This window comes from Cricetulus griseus, chromosome 2 (assembly GCF_003668045.3).
Source record: "Cricetulus griseus strain 17A/GY chromosome 2, alternate assembly CriGri-PICRH-1.0, whole genome shotgun sequence".
Taxonomy (NCBI): Eukaryota; Metazoa; Chordata; class Mammalia; order Rodentia; family Cricetidae; genus Cricetulus; species Cricetulus griseus.
The window spans coordinates 241,459,149-241,475,472 of record NC_048595.1 but is presented as its reverse complement, the minus strand read 5'-3'; the positions used below and the strand labels follow the sequence as shown (position 1 = coordinate 241,475,472).

The 16,324-nt window shown below is 38.6% G+C and overlaps 1 long non-coding RNA gene across 11 annotated transcripts in view; it reads left to right on the top strand.

Annotated features, from left to right (window-relative positions):
* The window catches only part of LOC103162901, a 323,538-nt gene that overhangs the window by 179,766 nt on the left and 127,448 nt on the right, over positions 1 to 16,324 (top strand). For 6 of the 11 annotated variants that reach the window (XR_003482822.2, XR_004768414.1, XR_004768413.1 and 3 more), the window contains 5 exons: positions 821 to 1,241; positions 6,659 to 6,844; positions 8,126 to 8,286; positions 9,398 to 9,436; positions 10,728 to 10,911. This is a non-coding gene — a long non-coding RNA (uncharacterized LOC103162901). Of the gene's footprint in view, positions 1 to 820; positions 1,242 to 4,008; positions 4,238 to 6,658; positions 6,845 to 8,007; positions 8,287 to 9,397; positions 9,437 to 10,727; positions 10,912 to 11,485; positions 11,648 to 16,324 lie in introns of those variants that run through there. The other 5 variants (XR_003482827.2, XR_003482823.2, XR_004768415.1 and 2 more) reach the window with 4 other exon arrangements.

The following is a 16,324-nucleotide window of genomic DNA, read 5'->3' as shown; positions in this document are numbered from 1 at the left end:
CGACTTCTTCCAGTTTCAAACCAGGAAGCCTGGATTCTCTAAATCCGCCCTACCAAAACACCAGCTCAGTTTAGAGATTTTCACTTTTTATTTGCATATAATTGAGGGCCAGTCAGATGTTTGACAAGATTTAAATACAATGATGTATTATTGTATTAAATACAAATAAAGATTAAATACAATGAGGATTATTTTGGGACACAACTTCTGTGAAACAATGTACAGCTTTCGGCTAGTTTTTAGTGGGGTATTTGCTCCATCAGTGTACAGTATTTTAGAGGCCTGTGCTAGAAAAATGTGACTTGTATTCATACTTTAGCAGGCCTTGCAAATCTCAGAGGTGAGGAGTTATATGTGGTCTGCTTGTATGAGTCAGGGGCAAAGCAAGACAGAACAGAATAATTTTGTGAGCTCTACAGGGAGAGGTGAGAAGTAAAAGTTGGCCATGATTGAATGGAGATACGGAAGGCAGACAGTGGCTTCCCAGGAGAATTGAATGACTCAGCAGGGAAAATATGAGGACAGGCCATGGCTTTCCAAACACTCACTGATTTAATCCTTTCAATGTTTGTACTGGCACCGATAACACCACATTTTATTCTAAAAACCATTCCCTCGAGGAAGGAATATGTGACTCCATTCTACACATGAAGAAATTAAGCAGCAGAGACTTTCATTTATTTCCTCCTGAGGTGGGAAAACTAGAAACTCTAAATTCTGTGTGTTTCTTGTCATGCTCTGGAGCCTCTTTTGAGGGAGATATATTGGAATTAATTTGTTCAACAAAGCAATAACACTATCTATTAAAATTATTTCACAGGTACTTTCTCAAAAAAAAAAAAGAAAGAAAGAAAAAGGAAACCACAGCTATGTTACATGAGGCTCATTCCTCAAGTCTGCTGTATTGAAAATACCTCCCTTCCTGAACTTGAGTTCATATCCTCTGGCCATCTGATTCTTGGCTGCCTCTTGAGGGCTGGGAAGAATACTGTGTTTTTGCTGGGCAGAGGAAAGACTCCACCATCTGGTCCTCAGGGACCTTCTCAGAATATACTCTCCACTGTCTTTACTAGGGGCTTGTGTTGTTACAAGTCTGCTGTGGTTTGACTGAAACTGTAAAATACGATGAACAATATATGTGAGAATAATAAAATGGCTAAGAACCAGGGGCTGTCACCTCATCTTGGATTCCATGTCTTCTTATTCGCTGTCCAGGAGGCCTTTTCAGCACTACTGGTTGTGTAAGTTACTCATCTCTCCATTATTTTTTTTACTGTTTATTGGACATCTTCCTAGCTTAGGTTTGGTACAAGCCAGTAGACTGATGTTTCTTGGAGAAATGCTTGACTGGTGTGTCTGTGTCAGTGACTAACAATCTATCTATCTGTCCCCCACACGGCAGTTAAAGGCTTACTGACATTTGTAGGCAGGATCCATCTGTGCTCTGAATCTGTTTCTGCCTGCATCTCACTGAGGAGGAAGAAGGTCATACCAAGGAAGCACGGCAGGATGCTTGCATATATGAACTCACAGAGGCTGTGGCAGCATGCATGGGACCTGAATGGCTCTGGACCTGATGGATCCAAGCATAAGAGGAGAAGTAGACACAAGCTCCCATTCCTAACCCAGAAGCTGTCCCCAGTGATAACTACTAGTAAATGAAAAAATAATTTTCTTCAAGGGAGTCTTCCTGGGTATATAAACCACTCTTAAGGTCATGTCCCCAGGGTCACCAGTAAATGACCAAGACAGAATGAACTTAATGACATGTTTGGAAGTTCTTTGTCTCATATTGCTTTGTCAGGGATTTTTTTCTTTTTTCTTTTTAACCTTACAGGTCCTTTGTGTATATATTATGGTTTCTAGTTTTGTGTTTTTATTGGATGTCTGTGTGTATGTCTGTGTCTTGTGTCTATAGTGTTTCATGAGCATTTTTAAGCTCCTTTTTTTCTGTTTGATTGTCTTATTCTGGTTTACTTTTATTTTACCTAATTATTATTACTATTACTATTTTTATTTAGATGCCTGCTTGTATGCTAATGAGCGAGAGAAAGAATGTGTACTTGAATGGTTGGTAAGAAGGAAGCAAGCAGCTAGCAAGGGAAGGAGAAACCATAATAAGTGTACTCCTAAAAAAAATCTACTTTCAATCACAAAAGATTCTGATGTATAATATCCATCAAGACATAGCATGTCATTCAACACTTTCTAAAGGCTAGTGCAACATATTTAGTGAGATCTTGTTCAAAAATGACAAAAGAGGAGAGCTGGATATGGTTCAGTTCAGTGCCAGTGTTTCCCCATATCTGTGGGGAGTGGGACCCAGATGCCAAGATTCAAGAATACTGCTCTTTTGTAAAACATAGGGTGGAATTTGTATATAATATTCATGTATCTTTTATCCTGTCTAAATTAACTCTAGATTATTTAATAATACTTAATGCAATATAGTGTAAATAGCCCTCATAAGTGTTGAAAAATCTGTACATATTTAGTCTACTTTTAACAAAAAAATTTTTGATAGAAAGTTGGTTGAATTGAAGTGGTAAATGATACGTGGGTCTACTGAAGAATTTCAGTGTGTCTTGCAATGGCAAAAATAAGGCATTGAGAGACTGAGGTAATATTAGTGGCTTACATGTCTGCCACGGCTTGGAGTTGGAGGAAGCCTAAGCGAAACTTCAGAAATAACATTATGCTTTGATTGTGGAGTGATTAAATGACATGCAAGTTTAGAGGGCCACTTAGTGTTATTTTTCAATTTTCTGTGTATGCTATACCTTTATATAAAAAGGGAGAGGTTGTTCCTAAAGACCAAAAACAAACAACGAACAAAAAACCTAGGGATGGAGAGATGACTCAGTGATGAACATGACACAGTGCCCTTGTAGAGGCTGAGTTTAGTCCCCAGCACCCACACTGTAACTCCAGCCCAAGGGTACTCTGATTCCTTCAGCTTCCACAGACACGTGCACTCCTGTGCATGTGGCCCCTCCCCACACACAACTGAAAAATAAAGAGCAAAGTTACTTGAAATGAATTAGTTCATCTTAGCTGGAAAATAGCAACTTTTTCTTTTATTTGTTTTTCCTTGTCACCTACTTTCCTATGACCTATAGAAAAGTTTGTACAGCAAAATGAAAAGAACACCCCATAAGATATTCTGAAATGAGATAAGAAAGGCTTTATGTAATTTAAGTGCAAATAGGTAATAAAAACTGATAAGAAAATATTAATATTCTAGAATTAGAGTGGTAAAGAACAGGAAATGAAATTTCACCAGAGGGAATTCAATGATCAACAAACCAATGAAAAACATGTAGAACTCATAAAAAAGCACTACAAATTAAAGGTGATAAAGTTTTATTTATGAAATTGATAAACAAGATTGAGAGATTTTAATATATAATATTGAAGGCAATTTTTCATATTTAATATATTTGAAAACAGTTAGAAAAAATATGCTTTCCAGAAAGTAACACAACTGGTAAAATCAAACTCTTTGAGTTCTATTATGTGAGCAAATTCAGACGGTCCCACCCCAGATGAAGAATGATAGACACTCAATGGCTACTGATGGAGGGAAGAATCAGTTTTTCCCAGGGACAAGCTCCCAGATTGGCTGCCCAATCCAAAGTAGCCAGACCTAAACACATAAACAAGTGGGCAACTCTCCAAGGGACTTGCAAGACTCAGCACATTATATATAGCTGATATATATGGTACAGGATACATATATGATATGTAAGTAACACAATAATTACAGAGTAAGAGGTTATGAATTTGAGATGTGGTGAGCAGACAGGAGAAGAATGGAGGCAGAGGAGAGATGAAATAATACACTGACAGTGTACTCATGTATGGAAAATAAATTAAGAGCTGACATATGGATTTATGTTTTCAGATGGAGAAAAGGGTAATTGGTAATTTTACAGTTATAACACAAAAAAGTAAAATATAAAGATGAAAAAATAAAAAAGATAATTTTCATTGAATTAAATTTTGTAGTCTGACATACTTAAGAGTTTTGAATTCTTAAGATTACATTTTATTTAAGCTTGAGTTTTGTGTTATTTCCCTAATATCCAGGTGTTGAGTGTTGAACAGCCCAGTGCTCCTGCATTGCTGGGCTGAAATACTATTTGATGATGCCATTTGCCCTGGACACAAAAACACTGTCCCTGTGAGTTCCCCTTGCTGGTTCCCTCAGATGGAATCACTGGCATAATTCACACAGGTGTGTAGAAGATTCCAGAAGTGCAGCATCCCCACATTGATGTGGTCAAGAAAACCAGTACGTCATGGGCATGTCAGACCCTAGCATTGCAGATAAAGGCAGAAACCTTGTGCTCAGGACATGGTCATTGTGTCCTGGATTTCTTTCCTCAACTGTCTCAGGCATGTTCATCTCCCAGAACAGCTTGTTTCTTCTAGGAGCCTATCCCTTTCCCTATAGTCTACACAGTGAACTGATTGGATAGATGGCAGACATGGAGTTGCAGCTCCATTGTTGCTCTGCCTGAGTGCTCCTCCAGAGAGCTCACTCAGCTCTCTCAACCTGTCTTTTCTGTGCTGTCCTTAGTCCTTTAACACCATGAGCCACTTGATATTCATGGACAATGTGTTACTTAAGTGTGGGCTCAATGACAGTTACTGCTTTGAATGCCTAGGATCTGAGTGGGTTAGTGTATATGTATGGAATGGGTCAGAATAACTAAAATCATACTGGAAGGCAAAGTGGAAGAGTAGAACTCCTGTAGAACAAAGGCACAGATCTGCTATGTGTGTTGATTGCTGGGTGACCTGGGAAATTGTTTAATATCCCTGAACTTTAGTTTCCATGTATTCAAAATGCAAACAATAATCTATCAATTTAAATAATGAGAATGAAGTGATACAAATGAAAGAGAGAGAAAGAGAGAGAGAGAGAGAGAGACAGACAGACAGACAGACAGACAGAGATGCAAAACACCAGTGTTTCCACAGCATTCTCCTGCATTCACTTTCACTTTTCTCACTTCCAGGACTTCAATTTCCTTTTTTTTTGTAAGTTATCATGAGTCTATGCAAAGATAAGTCTACAATGTTTGCAAATGGATACATGCTTGCACACATATACACATGATGGGGGTCTAAATACCGTTTGTTATAGAGACTATTTCTACCCAAGATCCACTTTATCTATAATTATGTGTATGTGTGCATGTCTGCATTAGTATGTGTACATGAGAATGGAGGCAAGAGAACACAGGTCCTTCAGAATTTAGAGATACAGGTGGTTTTGAGCTTCTAATTGTGGGTTCTGGGAACTGAACTGGAGTTCACTCCAATAATAATGTGTGCTCTTAACCACTGAGCCATCTCGCTAGTCCCTAACCTGGATCATTTAAATGATGTTTAGCAAAGGATATAAACATTAATCTAAACTCAACTAAAAAGATCTGATAATTGGGCTGCAAAATGATTTGGGGAGAGTATTAATTATTATTTTTCCAATTCAAATTCTCAGGGTATTTGCCCCACATACAGCATACATAATCTCAGTGCTCTTGCTAGTAGGCCATTCTTCATCTGAACATTTTTATTATACATTCTGATTCTTAACCTTGATGGTTTTGAATAGAGCTATATGAATTTGCCTCAAGATGACATGAAATATTAGTCCACCATCGTCTATACAAGTCCGTAATACCTCAGAACAGATATGGCGGGAACCCAGGAGCATGTCAAGTCAATGCCTCTGCTCATCAGATGAGAGTTTTATTTTTAAAAGTGTAAAGATTATTTTTATTTTATGTGGATGAGTGTTGGGTCTGCATGTGTGTCTGCGTACCACATGCATGCATGGTGCTGTGAAGGTCAGAAGAGGGCATTCTTCTGGGACTAGAGCGACAGGCCTGTGGGTCACCATGTGGCTGCTGGGAATTGAGTCTAGGTACTCTGGAAGAGCAGTCAGTGCTCTTAACCGCTGACCAACATGTTTAGCATCCAAGATTAAAATAAAATTCTGCATTTTAATTACATGGAGTGGGATTAGTTCTTCTTTTGACTGAGAGTGTAGTAACTGAAGGTGCAGGCTGCCACATATAATCTTCAGGTATCTTTGACATGGTAACCTAAGTAAGTCTGTTAAAATTTTTCTAAACCACTTCTCTGTAATAAGCTGCATTTTAATCCATCTTAGCTCTCATTTGACACTGTTGTTGAGTTTTTATTTGCAGAAACAGGGCTTTTGGTTATAAATGTCCTTCTCCTGATGACACACATCTTGAATTCCTCCTTGTCTACTCTATTCTCCCAGCTCCTCGCATTTCTCCCTCCCAGTTTGCCTGTATTCACACCACCACATTGTCTTCCTTCCTTGACAACATGGGCAGACATTCTCTGTGAGTCACTCTTTGATTTTTCCTTTCCTTCTTATTCCCCCGACACCTTTACTTTTGTTCCTGACTCGCTATTGCCAGTTTTCATCGGAAAGGGACATTTATTTTCATCCATTTACTATGTCTCTGTTAAGTTCCTTCCATACACTAAGTAAGAGCAAGGTGTTAGAACACAGTAACCATGTTTCTGTATTCTTGCTATTTTAACATTTAGAGGGGAATTTCCATGCAGGAAAGCCTGATCCTTACTCCGGGCCCCATCTTCTGCTCCACAGACCCTTTGCTCATTGCTAAATGGTTGCTAGGCCTTGCTGTCTGAAGTGTTCTCAGCTGCATTCCCAGGAAGCCTGATGGAGATGTCCTATTTCAGTGCTGAATTTCTAGTAGAATACAAGGTGGACAAAGGAAACATGGAAGCCCTTCCTGGTAGACATCCCCGTTGGAGGAATGCTGACTTCATAGTAAGTCGTCAGCCTTTGAATTCTAGAGTCCATCTCTGCTTCTCTCAAGTGATGATTTTTGTCTTGTCTTGAGTGGCCCGCTGACTACCCTATCTGGTTGTCTGTTAACATAAATCTCCTACCTGTGGCTGCACAGAGAGAAGGCACTGGCTGAAGGAAGTTTAAGCGTAAATTGGACTTGTAGTTTCATAAACAAGATTGAATTTCATAAGTCATCAAATAAATGTTTGTCTAATTTGCATGACTTTTTGTCATTCTCTCTCTCTCTCTCTATATATATATATCTATATATATATACTATATATATATAGATATATATATATCATATGTTCTCCAGCTGAATGACTATGACAATTAGTGGGATAATGAATTTAAGTCAGTAATGTTTCAGAATAAGATGATAGGAATAGTTGCATATGCCTTACTCACCATTTTCCACCTTGCGGTGTTTTGTCAGCCACCAGTGATGGATATCATTGGTGATATTTTGGCTTTTTAAATGCACCAGATTATATTATTTTCATTTTTTAAATATAAAGGTGACAGCTTCAGATCATATCATGGGTCTTCTGAATAATAAATCATCTGCATCAAAAGAACATTTTTTAAGAGTTAAGTTTCTTTAGATAGTGTGTTACAACTGTGGTTATGAACATGACATTTGGAAACAAGTAATTCTCAGTTTGGAACTTGACTTTGCCAAACACTATCTGTGTAATCCTAGGGAAGGACTTAAAGTTTCCAAGCCTGTTTTTGTTTATAAAATGAACAAAAGAGCATCTAGTTTACAGAGTATTCAAATGATTAAATTACATAGAATATATAGATGACCTTGAGGTAAATCATAGATATTATTTTACCCACTGCATTTCGGCATGTGCCACTAAAAGACAAATCTTGCAAAAACATAAATGGGAATCATTATTATAGCCCTTTAAATGACAATTATAAGATCAAGTAATCACAGAGTATGAATTTGATGTTGTTCACAAAAAAGTTGTTTTAATAGTTATCTTTTTGGGGAAATGTTATAAATCACCTATTGTGAGAATATATCAGGTAATTCAAAAACGAGCTAGGCTTTTGAACTTCTAGCCTCACAAAGTGAACATATTATTCTTGTGTATGTGTGGAATGAAACATTGTGCATCTTATTCTCTTAGTGACTTGGGCTATGACAATTTGTCAAGATGTACGTGTGTGGAAAGTTCCTGCCAGAGATCATAACAGAGATTGGGAGCTAAGATCCCTGAACGTTGTTCTTCTGTTTAAATAATTTAGCTGCTGCCTGCTGCTTATGTGGTTCCATCAGTCCTCAGCCTCTCTAAAGATGACATTGAAGATACTGTTAGCTTCTCCTGGCATACCTCTGCCATTGGCAAGATTAAAGTTTAAAAATGATTATCAGCAGTTACATTTTGAACTTTCTGCCTCTACTCCAAGTAAGAATCTTATTTTGAAAGATTTCTGACTTTGTTTCATTGTTCCACCAATCCTCATATCTGTTCATGTAGCATGCGGGTTTATATATGCATTTATGTTGCTTAAAGAAGTGCTAAAGCATCAATCAAATTAGGTAAAAATTTATCCAATAACATTTAAAATTCAAGCCTGTGTATGAATCTACAAAGTCCAATATGTAAACTAGCCATCTCCTTCCCCATTGCCTGACCCATCTCACCATCCTTTGGGCATTTACTACCAGGGCTAGCACTGGTAGATTTTGGGATGGAATATATAGGGCATGGATGTGGCCTTGTCTCACTAGGAGCTTATCCCCTTGCTGGGGAGAAAACACTCATGTAGAAAATGACAATAAAAGTCTCACACCTGCAAAGCAAAGACCTGACAGAGTTCCTAAGCTCTGAAGGGGTCCAGTCACCCAGTCAGAAGAAAATCAAGAGGGTTTAAATGAAAAAGGCTTTGAAATAGGGGATCTGCAATTCAGTTTGGAAGGGGTTGATAGACATGGATTTGAGTTGAATGAAAAAGACATTCTAGGTGAGAGAAAAGACAGTAGCAGCAATATGGAATCATCAGTTGGGATTGAGTTTCAGATGAGAGGGTCTTGTATTAAGTTTTGATTGCATTGATTTGAAGCAAATGTAGAATGCATATTGAGCCATGAACGGATAGGACTTATGTCAAATTGTGAAAACACCACTTTACCATTACAGGACTTTTCAAATGTGTGTCTATAGGAGTGATTGTTGTGTAGAATTGATGATCTGGAAGTCAAGATGAGTCTGTCATAATAGCTCCAAAATGAAACACTCACAACTTGTGGGTAAAGTGTGCATCATGGAGGAAGCAGACAAATTCTAGTTTATGTGTGCTATCTGGTAGCTGTTAGGATTTTCTTTACTCATCCTGGAGGTAGATAACAGTAATGGAGCCCTAGATATGTTGAGCTCTGGGTGTGACTGCAATTCAAATGCATGCAAAGAAATTATGAATTCTTCTGTGTGTCAAGTTTAATGTTTATGATTCAAATTCATATTTCTCATAATTTATTTTCTTTGTCATTTCACTTGTGTGCTGATTGGCTTCCAGTAATCAGAAGAGGCATTTGTGTGAGATGTTAGCTGTGAGGTAAGTAATCTGAAGGGAGAAGTTTGTGTGCACACCTTTTTCTGGGAGAAGATGCAAAAGCCCTTAGGTTTGCAGGAAGCCATGTCTGTAAGACAGAGACTCTGGCCAGAAGAGTTATAGATTCTAGACTTGCACTAGAATTGAGTTATTGCCAGAATGCCATAAAAAATACTACAGAAGTAAGAAGTCTGTTGTATAAGCCATTTTAAAGGACAGATGTTTTCCCTCTCAAAATGTTGGAAGCTGGAATTCTAAGGTTAAGTTCAAACTCTGGCAGAGTTGCATTCTCTAACTTTCTCCTTGATACCTATCTTCTTGTGGTGTGTGTGTGTGTGTGTGTGTGTGTGTGTGTGTGTGTGTGTGTGTGTGTGTGTGTGCACGTGTGTGTGTGTCTGTGTGTGTGTGTGTGTGTGTGTGCACGTGTGCACGTGTGTGTGTGTGTGTGTGTGTGTGTGTGTTTTCATTTCCTCTTCTTAACACTACACCAGGCATTTTGGATTAGGGATGACCCAAATGACCTTATTTTAACTTATCTTTAGAGAATCCATCTCCAAATACTTCATTCTGAGGTACCAGGGCTTAAGGTTTCTGCTGTCAATTGCGGGTCACTTAACTCAGGCCCAAAGGGTGTCTGAATTCTATTGCTGTATGTTTGCTTGCTTGACCTCTGGGTGTAGAAGCTCTGTGAGAACAGGGCTCCCATCTTTTAAATCTTTTCATCCACAGCATGTAGAAAGGTTTGACTACATAGTAGGCATTTAACATGGTTGCCTTTTGAATTATATCCTTCCTACAGCATAATTCACATTAGACTTTTAAAGCCTACTTAAAATATAAATTTTGCCCTGAGATTAAATGACCAAGAGCCCTGCTATCATTTATTGCATGCACCAATGATCTGTGCAGCATTTCCTCTGGTGCCTTCCTGAGCTGGCAGGAGCCAGCCATTCATTTAAATTGGCAACAGACATGGAAATGAATTTGTGTGCTGTCTTACTTGGTAATAAAACTCAAAGTGCAGTGTAATTTGTGATGGTTTGAAGCAGTAATGCAATTTTGGCAAGTGTGCTATATCTCTACAAGACTTACTGTTTGAAGATTTTCAAATCAGTGTGCTATAGACTCTCTTCCTAAAAACAATTGATTAAAGCCATCTTCTTCTGGACTTGGTCCAATCTCCACTAGAAATAACTAAAGCATAAGTTACATGATTTTTTTTGGTTGAGGTTTTCCTGACCAGATGTATTTGGCCTGTGTCTCTAACACTTTCTCTGCTTTGCTTTTCTAACAGGTATACCTTTCTCTCCTATTAGGAGGGTTTGAAGGTAAGAAGAAGAATCACCATACAAGTTGCATTTTGAACTGATGCAACAAAGGAACTACACTACGACCCAAGGGGCAAAATGGTGGGGAAAATGGCATAGAACCATTTCATCTTCTCAACCTTCTCTATGGAAATATCCTCCTATTCTTCGGTATGTAAATAAGAAACAGCTGGATGCCTGTATAGTAGATTTGATAGCCTTTCAATAGCTAGTTCTACCTGGGATTTTAAACTAGGGGTGTAAATATTCCTACATGTAGTTTCACTCAATCCAAAATTTATTTCAATAAAGTGAATTCTAAAGACAATTCTTGGTCCTAATAAAGATTTTTCTTAAATGATTACCCTGCTTTCTATTGTGTTCATGCCTTTCTAATGATCACTCTTAAAAATGATTTATGTCTTAGAGTAGCAAACCAAGTTTACTAGAATCCTTCCTTTACTGCTGGATAAAATATATTAGGCTCCTATGACATATGCTTGTGTTTATCAGTGGGGTAGATTTATGAGCTACCCTATGGGAGCAACTTGCAGGGACAGAGTAGTTCTGGTAGGAGTCTCTTCTGGGAGGTTTACAAGAGAGAGCATGCAAATAGTACCTGATTTAATTGAACTCATAAACAGATGTCATTATATCTTTAAGAGACTTGCTTTATCAGGGGCTCCATGAAGTCATAATTTTCATTAGGTACAATAAAGCAGTTGATACATTTTCTCCCTTCTAGCTGCTCAGCTGCTTCCCTGGTTTATTCCCTCGGCTTTCTGTCCCTACTGTCAACAGCTCCATCCTTTCAACCCATGTCATAGCTTGCATGAGAAGGCTTATGGGTAAAGAACCCAACCACTTCAGTTGCCATCGCCTCCTTTCTCCTCTCACATGACATTATGTAAGTATCAGTGGCACAACTTTAAGCTATCCCATCAAAATACTACTAAGGAGAAATTTCTCAGTTTAATCCTTGACCATATTTTCTTTCATTTGCTGTGATCACAATTCTAACATTGTATTAAATTTCTCAATAGCCTTAATTTCACTTTGTCATATTTAGCTGTCTATTTTCCTCCTAGTTCACATTAGGAAAAACACAACAAACAGTAAACAGAGGTGATGAGATGTGAACTACAATACTTTCATATTTGACCAGCCTCACTTCCTGCTCATCTCAAAGAATAAGAAGGTCTTCATAAAATTGAGCTCTGCCATCATCTTGAACGCTACATCCCTTTCTTCCCCCTTTCAGTCCTTAAACTTAATACTTCTCTAGTCTGTCTTTTTCATCATTATCTTTCATCTGTGCAAGCCACTCCCACCCAGAGTAGTCAGGAACTCTAATGCCAAACTGTGATGTTCAATATCGATTCACCATATATGACTTCTCTTCCCTTTGAAGTTATTTTTTCCTGTATGATTTGTTTGGGCAACACCTAGCAAGCAGAGTGATAAGTTTTGCTGATGACCGTAAGCTTTAAGGACCAAGGTGTTGGAGCCATGGTGCTCCTAGGTGCCTGAGGCCTGCAATGAGCAGAGCAGTTCTCTGCTGACCACGAGAGAAAGGTACCTTGAGAATCTTGGAGTTGCTCATTCCTATACTACAACTTAATATATACAGACAGACCCTTCTTCTCTTAACCAGCTTCCTTGAAAGAAACTTTCCTTAATTCAAATTTTACTTCTCTTTGATTCCTTAGTCCTTACATGCTTTGTGACCCATCCCTTTATCACAAGCGTTCTTGATAAGTTCCCAATGACCCCTTGTTTTCACATCCAGGGGAGTGATTTGTCATCTTACTTGACCTGTGAACTCCATGTAGACTATTGACTTCTAGAAACATTCCAACTTCCTGTCACAATCTCTTACTTGTCTTCCTTTCTTTCCCCTCAACCTTTTGCTTTCACCTGGGCATTCCTCTACTGTCTATTGCTGAGATAACCACGTATTTAGCTATGGTTCCAAATCTATATGTGGTAAGGAAAATATTTTGCAGCATTAACTCTGATACTCTCATTTTCACACTAAGGTGTAAGATTTGCTCTGTTACACTGAATTTTGCAGAAGTCATTTCCATTATAATAAGGAAGACTCATGATAATCTTCTCTAAACATTTGCAATTATGACACATTTAGATCCAGAGAATGACGAAGTTCTCTGAGGACCCACTCTCATCTTCTGCCATGATGCCACATGAACATTATATTTTTACACCCATGAGTTGTAGGGAAATAGTTAAAGGACAGGCAGCTAGACAAAAACCCACAGAGTTAATAGTGATGGAGCAATTTATGGTTGGAAATTGGTTGAAATCCTGCAGACAATGTGGTTCCTCCCCATTATCCCTGCTTCATTGACTCATGTAGAACTTGTGAACAAAACCAATTGTGTATAGAACAAATAACTTAATGCTGTGTGTTCATTTAAATTATCAAACCTCTCTATGCACACACACACACACACACACACACAGAGAGAGAGAGAGAGAAAGAGAGAGAGAGAGAGAGAGAGAGAGAGAGAGAGAGAGAGAGGAGAGAGAGAGAGACCTTTTTCTTCCATTCTATAATCCAAATCTCAATTATTTGTAGTTAGAATCTTGTCCTGTTTGGGCAAATTTTATGTCTCAGACAATGGCATAATAACACACACACTACAGTGACATGTTATTCCCTGGATTGTTCTTGGATGTGATTTCCTGTCTCTTGTGACAAACATTTACATTCAAGCTGTAAGATATGTTTATTTTTGTTGAATGCAGGAACATAGCTATAGAACCCAACTGGTGAAAGGATATGCTGAGTGCTGTCCTCAGTGGACCCTGAATGGATATGACCTTCTGCCTTGCTTTCATAGTATGTGTCAGGCAATTATGTTTAAATGGCTTTATCCTGAGAAAGTTCTGGGAAAGGGCTGCTCTGTTGATATTCATTACATGCTTACCAACACTTAGTTACATGTTTTTCTGATCATGAGTTTCTGAACTCAAACAGCCTTCCTTGGTTCACTACTTTCTTTGTTTTATTCATGAATAAAAGTACATTGAAACTGAAAGTTGTCTACAGCATTAGACTGTAGTTCACCTCATTTTTTAAGGTCTTCGAATCCCTGCTCACTAAGGCAGATCTATACAGGTCCATGAAAGTTGACAATATCCACCTTTGAATGGTCATAATACAGAGACCAGGGTGTTGTAGAACAGGGTAAGGGACATTCGTTTTTTCTCTCACAAAAATGTGATCATCATCAAGTGCTTGGAGGAAAGTGTTAGAAGGAAGGGAGGCCTCTATGAAGTCTGTCATGAGGAACAGAACAAAGCAAAGTTTTAGAGATGCATTTGCAATAATAGAATGTAAATCAGACATAGTGGCTACCTCCCAGAAAAATGCAAAGGGGTGAAGTTTAGTGAGACAGTATTCTGATCTTCAATGAATAAGAAAAAGCTGATGGGACACAATGTTTGCCTATGTTAAATCCAAGTGATGACACAGCTGTCTTTCATATTAGCTAATGCATAATTCATTGTGCCAGAAGATTTCATAAATAAAAATATAAAAAATTGATATTGAATTATTGAATAATCACAGCTTTAAAGATAATTACCTACAATTACTGTTAAACAATGGCTACAAAACTTATCATAACATTTGGCTGACAGGTGTTAAATAAAAGATTATGTAGTGTGGATAAAGAAATAAGCTTTTAAAGTTTGGGAGGATATGAGATTCAGGAAGGCTGCTACCTTTCCCAGGGTAATCTGATATGCAAAGGTAACAAGTTTTTCCCATGAAGACCTGGTTTTGAAACTCAGTGTGACCTATCACTTACATGAATGACCTCAGCAAGCTTCCCTGAGTTATTCATAAAGTATTCCTTAGGAGAGAGATTTATGAGAATGGGGCTGAGAAGCTTAAGCATATATTCCTTCCATAGTTCTCTTACTGAGATGAGAATATAAATAAATTGTTCCCCAACAGTTTCCTTTTTTTTTTTTGAGGCACCCAAGTAGCTAGGAAGGCCATGGCCCCTTAGAAAAAGAATGCTGATTTTATAGTCAAGTATTTATTTTATTGGGGTTATTTTAAAGTTAATTATGTAGATTACATAGTATAACTTGGCTCAAGTGATCTAAATGGGTGCCTTTGTTTCACTGGAGTGTTCCTGATAGAATTCCCCAGGAACAACACAGAAGTCTGGTTTAAACAGACTCAGATGCCAAGGCCTCTTCACTGACATCCACATTCAGGGGGTCTGGATCTGTCCTGTGCTGGTTTCCCAGATATCAGTCTGGGGTCCATGAGCTCCTCCTTGTTCAGGTCATCTGTTTCTGTGGATTTCACTAGCCTGGTCTACAAGGCCTCTGGTAGTACATCAGTATTTATCCCTAGCATACCAATGGCCTTTGGGAGCCCATTCAACATAGAGGGATACTCTGTCAGCCTAGACACACACGGGAGGGCCTAGGCCCTGCTCCAAATGATGAGACAGACTTTGAAGATCCCCCATGGAAGGTCTCAGCCTCCCTGGGGAGCAGAAAGGGGATATGGTAGGGAGTTAGTGGGGGGCAGGGGAGGAGGGGAGGGAGAGGGAACTGGGATTGACATGTAAAACAAGCTTGTTTCTAATTTAAATAAAAATAGAAACAACAGACTTAAATGAGACTGCTATTCCCTTTGACTTCCAGAGAAACCAAAGTACCTTTTATTACTGTGATGTAGCTTCTTTTTTCACAAAGCATGCCTGAATAGGGAATGGCACATGGATTTCAGAGTCCAACTTCCTCCTTCAAATACTTAAGATTCAATAACTACCAACCTGAGAATTCTCATTGTATCCTAGCAATATACCACGAACTAAAATATGGAAATTTCTCAGATTAAGAAACTCTTCTGTCTTTTAAAACCAGATTAAACCCATCATTTTCCTGCTTCCCTTTCTCCCTCCCTTTCTTTCTTTTTCTTCCTTCCTTTCTTCCTTCCTTTTATGCCTCCCTTCATTTCCTCTTTCCTTTTCTCCCTCTCTCCCTTTCTCCTTCCTTCCCCAGCTTCCCAAGGAACTGGCACCATAATATAATGGCTGGCTAAGATCCTATTTCTTTACCACTCTAAATTTCACCAGTAGTAAATAATGATTCTTACTTGGTTTTGGCATACAACAAAGTGCATGACTGAGTTTTGACTCAGTGGCTTGTGTTGACATTTCCAGGGTCCCAAGGCTACCCATCAAAATGCCTAGTTATCCCAGAGCCTTATATGAATTCGCATTATGGCTACATAATCCCTGCCTGTGTGTGGTGTTATGTAAGCCCCCCCACACATGTGCTCAGTGACCTTTAAAGGCAGACATGCCTTACTCACTTTCTCTCTCGCCATGTTTCTTGGAGCAGGCCTGGGCACACTGCCCCTCCCTACTCCTTTCTAATAAAACTCTTAAAGCGGGTTTTGCTGTATATCTTGTGGTCTGTTCTCGAGCATGGTAAATAACAGCGTGAATGACTGAATGAACAGAGCAGAAACAGTAAGTTCAGTGTCTTGGTTCCTTTCTACTGTGATAAAACAGTATAATCAAGACAATTT